At 43.4% G+C, this 5,702-nt stretch overlaps 1 long non-coding RNA gene across 1 annotated transcript; it reads left to right on the top strand.

Moving 5' to 3' along the window:
- Positions 1–4,677: 4,677 nt before the first annotated feature.
- LOC136481934 (uncharacterized) lies at positions 4,678–5,597 on the top strand. Its single transcript, XR_010764909.1, has 3 exons — positions 4,678–4,915; positions 5,086–5,233; positions 5,336–5,597. It is a non-coding gene; the product is annotated as an uncharacterized lncRNA (long non-coding RNA).
- The last annotated feature ends 105 nt before the right edge of the window (positions 5,598–5,702 follow it).

Genomic DNA, 5,702 nt, shown 5'->3' with positions numbered 1-5,702 from the left:
TCACGCTTCAAAGGTCCATCTCTTATACCTTAGCATTATTTGGTAGACATTGTCTCCCATATTTCCTATCTAAGCATATGTGCAAGCTACAATCCAAACTCTTAGCACATATGTAGGGGGAGCAATTGCTACCATATGGGATTCATGAAACTTGTCCATATCCTTTTACACATGGTAAATATGCTTGGGACAAGCAATATGGATTCAAATGAATTTCAATTCATATCTTTGTGAAAGGGTTGTCATCAATTACCAAAAAAGGGGAGATTGAAAGCTCTAGTTTGGTTTTGGTGAATTGATGAAACACTAAGTGCTAACCTAGTTTATCAAAGTGATTATGAGATAGGTAGCACTACTCTAAGTGGTGAAGCAAATGAAGATCATGACATGATGATGGAAATTCCATGGTGATGATCAAGTGCTTGGACTTGGAAAAAGAGAAAGAAAAACAAAAGGCTCAAGGCAAAGGTATAAATGGTAGGAGCTATTTTGTTTCGGTGATCCAGACACTTAGTGAGTGTGATCACATTTAGGTTCGATAGTCGTACTATTAAGAGGGGTGAAACTTGTATCGAAATATGGTTATCAAAGTGCCACTAGATGCTCTAACTCATTGCATATGCATTTAGGATCTAGTGGAGTGCTAACACCCTTGAAAACATTTGTGAATAATATGCTAACACATGTGCATAAGGTGATACACTTGTTAGTTGGCACATTTGAGCAAGGGTAAGAGACTTCACCGACGGAGTGTCCGCTCGTAGAGTGCGGACAGTCCGACGGTGCCACCAGCGCCCTATACAGAAAAGACAGGGTTTCATAGAGTGCACCGGACGCTGGTCTCAACTGGACCGGAGCGTCCGGTCAGTGGAAGCAGTGAAGACGTTGGCGTCGATCTTCGACCGGACTCTGGGTCACTTTGTGACTGGATGCTGGCAGGGTGCATCCGGTCCCGCTGACGTGGCAGCACATAGAGGAGACATAGTGTGACCGGACGCTGGGTGAGTCCGGTCGGGCATGACCGGACGTGTCCGGTCGCCTCTAGTACCTTACTGGAAATGATCGGACACTGGTGTTGGTGCGTCCGGTCACTTTGAGCAGGATGTCTGGTCACAACTTAAATGTACTGATGACCGTTGAGATCGGGCGATCAACGTTTGAAGCAGGGGACACGTGGCGTGCATCGCGCGACCGGATGCTGGGGTCCTACGTCTGGTCGATATGACCGGAGCATCCGGTCACCCCGAGCAGTGCCCAGTGAAAGGTGTACAACGGCTCTATTTCATGGGGGCTTCTATTTAAGCTCCATTGCTGGCTCTAGCTCACTCTCTTGGCCATTTGCATTGTCATAGCAACCTTGTGAGCTTAGCCAAAGCCATCCCACTCAACTCCATCATAGATTCAACATCTTTGTGAGATTGGGAGTGAATGCAAGTGCATTGTTTGAGTGTTTGCATCTAGAGGCACTTGGTGTTCGTGTTTCGCTGTGGGATTCGCTTGTTACTATTGGTGGTTGTTGCCACCTAGATGGCTTGGAGCAGCGAGGATCGTCGAGTGGAGGTTGGTGATTGTCTCCGGCTCCGATCATGGTGATTGTGAGGGGTTCTTGACCTTTCCCCGGCAGAGAGCCAAAAGGTACTCTAGTGAATTACTCATGGCTTGTGTGATCCTCATCTTGTGATTGGTTGTGCGGCACCCTATTGAAGGTTTGGCGTGTGATGCCAATTAGCGCGTGAACCTCCAAGTGAGTGAATTGCCACAACAAGGACTAGCTTGCCGGCAAGCAAGTGAACCTCGGTAAAAATCATTGTGTTCATCATTTGATTCTGAGGTGATTGGTCTTCATTGATATCGATTCTTGTGATTAATTGGTTCATCCCTCGACACGGCGGTATAACCATCTTACTCTCTCTCTCTCTACATTACCGCAAACTAGTTATCAATCTCTTTAGTGTAGCTAGTTGTGAGAGCTTGTTGGTTTAGTTAGTGTGGCTCTTTAGTTAGTCTTTGAGAGCACACTAACTTAGTGTAGTGATATAGCCATCGTGTGGATAGAAATTATAGAAACTAGAATTGTGGTAGGTGGCTTGCAATTTTTAGTAGCCTAACGCAACACTTGCTTCGCCTCATAATCGTCTAACCGGTTTGTTAAGTGTTGTTGTAGAATTTTTTAATAGGCTATTCACCCCCCTCTAGCCATTAGGACCTTTCAGAGATGCTCTTAGGAAAATGAGGAATGGATACGATGATTTGGGTTTGGGTGTGGACAAGCATTGATGTGTCTAAACCCATCCTAATGACAAGTATAGTTCAACGATGTCTTCCGCAACTAAAAATGTGAACTCACGCGAACCTTATTTCTCTTCCCTCTTTTCCATTGTAGTATGTTGTAGGCATGCTTTATGGGCCCCTAACATAGGAGGGGTTTAACAAGGGTAGGCTAGGCTTTTTGATGTTATAGGTGGATGGATAGTTGGTCGAGGATCGGAGAAGCTTAGGTTTCGAAAGGGAAGGCTTATAACGGTAGGAGGTATACAGCTAGTTTTCAAAAAGAGGATTTTGAGAAGAAAGTTGTTCAAAATAAGACTTTGAAAGAAAGGTTTTCTATAAGGAAACGTTTCAAAAGAAAGCAGATATTCGAAAAAAGGCGGCTCTCAAAACATGAGTAGAACAAGGTAAGGAGAAGTTCCAAATAAGAACGAACATGGTAAAGAAATTTTAAAATATGAATAAAACAATAAGAAAGAGATTTTAAATGGTGTTAAAACAGACTAAACCACTGTTTAGACGAACAGTGTCAACAACTTCGCTCTCGCTCTTGGATCGCGGTGTAGTCGCGTAGGCACTGTGACAGTAACCGCTAGCACAAGGGGTGATTGAAGGGGATATTTCATTTCAATTTCAAGGTCCGGCCCAGCCGCCCAGGCATCCTCCACTCCTGGACTCACTACTAACCTCCTGATGGTACATTCCTTTCAAAATTGTCCTTACAATTCCAAATCATAGCAATTTTAGCATCATCAACGCGCGGGTATGCTTCTAATTATCTCTTTTAACAAACACTTCTTCGGAGCTCCAAAGCCTCATCATTTCATCTGATTATAAGTTTTCTTCTTTTTTTTGTTTGAATTTTTTTAGCCATGAATTTAAGTTAGAACTCGTTTTTACCACTTTTGAATTATTCGCACTTTTTTTTAACAGAAAATGACATTTAATAATTATTTCCTCACTTTCTCTCCAAAAATTGAGTTTGTTTTTATTTAATAGGGTTTAAATTCTAGATGGGTGTCATCCCAAAAGTTCTTTTATCATCCCAAAACAAGGGTTTAAATTGAGTAGTAGAAATGGTCTACTCTTGTATCCGTGACGCAGAAATTAATCCGAGCCATTGGTTTTCGATCGGAAGGCTGAGAAAGACATCCAAATGTACACCGCTTTTTGTTCTCTGCACCTACCGGATCCGGATGTGTGGCCGGCCCTACCGGCCAAGCCAAATATTGACGTCAATGTTTAGGGCTGCCGTGCCAAATCTGTAGTTTATTTTTGCGTGCACAAGTGACCAGTTCCGGGCGGCCGCTTTGGCTGCCAAAGTTTGGCATGACACCAAGCAAGAAGGAACTATTCGCTGCTGTCACAGTGCTCTGCGGCACAGTTGTTCAAACGAGAGAAACTAGTATTCTCTTTCTAGATAAGATAGAACTATACTAGTTGATGCTAAAAATTAGTTTAAATAAATTAAAACCAGCTAGCTAATTGGTTAAAAAAAAATCGACCTACGGGGGTAAGCCACCCGGGCATTGCTACAAGAGAGAAGACATTTTCACACAGACCGAAAAACTCCCGAACCTCTGCCCCACCGACACAAGGGCACCGTTGCCCTGTGAAAACCGGGCCGGGCCTTTGACCTCACACAGGTCGAGAAAACCCCCGAACCTCTGTCCCACCCTGACACAGGGGCACCGTTGCGCTGTAAGAACTGGACCGGGCCTTTGACCTGTGCTTTGGACATGGGACAGACGAGGAGATTTTTTTAACCCCAGACTAAAATTCGCTCCATGGGGAGTCGAACTCAGAACCTGAGGAGTGCCGCTGAGACCACCTAACCAGTTCAGCTAGGCACCCTTTGGCAACTAATTGGTTAATAACTAGTTGAAAAAAAAACTTAGCTAAAAAAATTAGTTGACGTTTTAGCCCCCTGTTTTTGAACGTGCTGTGCTAGTGGCCAGTGCTTGTTTTGACTAATTTTTTAGCTAGATAACCATTAACTTTTGATATCAAATAGACCCTAAATAATGACATTTAAATGATGTTTAAATAGACTGAATTACTGTTTCGACGAAAAGCGTCAGCAACTTCGCTCTTAATTTGGGGCCAGTTTAGTTCCACCCCATTTTGCAAAATTTTTCAAGATTCCCCGTCACATCGAATCTTTAGACGCATGCATGAAGTATTAAATATAAATAAAAAATAAAACTAATTACACAGTTTAGACGAAATCCACGAGACGAATCTTTTAAGCCTAATTAGACTATGATTAGATACTATTTGCCAAATAACAACGAAAATGCTACAGTGCCCATTTTGCCAAAAAATTTGGAACTAAACTGAGCCTTGCTCTTGGAAGACGGTGACAGTGACAGTCCGTCCCAGGCATCCCCACTCGTGGGCTCACTGACCTTTTCGCAACTGCTCACACATGCCTTCAAAAAAAACCCACATCGTCTAGAGTCAGGTCAACTCACTGTCCAAGTCTCCGATCCAGATCCCATCGGGCTGGATTATATTATATAGATATAATCTTAAAATCGCAGCAGCTCCCCTTCATCCTGCCAGCAAATCTCAGCCCGTACATCTGGTTCTTCGATCTCGATCTCCCCACTTCCCCAGCTTGGATCCCTCAAGTTTTCTACTCCAGGTCAGTGCTTCTAACAAGCTGCTACTTTCGTTTGGTTTCAGAACTTTCAAGTTTTTGTGCAAAATCCGTGTTATGCTCCTACATATATGTACTATGTTCTTGAGCAATTGCCATATTTTTGCTGGAGTTGAATTTGCAATAAATCTTGTTTAATTAGCTCTGGTCTGCAGCTGCTTCGAATCTTCAGGAATGGCCAGCAAGTCGACTCTTTTGAACACCTTGCCGACTAACCCACCAGCACAGTTTCTGAAGGACATCACCGATGGGTTCTCTGATGCTCGAAAGCTCGGTGAAGGTGCATTTGGAACTGTTTATAAGGTACCATACCACTGTGCTCAAATGCTCTCCATTTTTAGAATACTGTCCAATAGCGCACGCCGATTACAGTTACAGTATCTGAGTGAGATGTCGAAGTAACAGGGCATTCTGCAAGATGGGCAGGCCGATTGCTGTGAAGAAGCTTGCAGATAACGCGCCAGTGGCACCTGAGAAGCAGTTCAAGGTTGGGGTTGGGAATCTTATGGCCATGCAGCATCCGAATATAGTGAGGTTACTCGGCTACTGCCACGAACCGCAGAAGAAAGTGATCGAGCACAGTGGAAGATACATCATTGTAGACGTGGTTGAGAGCTTACTCTACTATGAATATGTTCCTAACGAAAACCTTGACAAGTATATTTCCGGTATGCATCCATGAGAACGAGCTATCCAACATATTTGTTCCATCATTTAATTAATTTACTGATGAGATGTAAAATGTTATAAGGATACATGATCCATGTTGTTT

This window comes from Miscanthus floridulus, chromosome 9 (genome assembly GCF_019320115.1).
Source record: "Miscanthus floridulus cultivar M001 chromosome 9, ASM1932011v1, whole genome shotgun sequence".
In the NCBI taxonomy this organism is placed as follows: Eukaryota; Viridiplantae; Streptophyta; class Magnoliopsida; order Poales; family Poaceae; genus Miscanthus; species Miscanthus floridulus.
The sequence above is the reverse complement of the archived record's forward strand: the minus strand, read 5'-3'. Positions and strand labels throughout refer to the sequence as shown.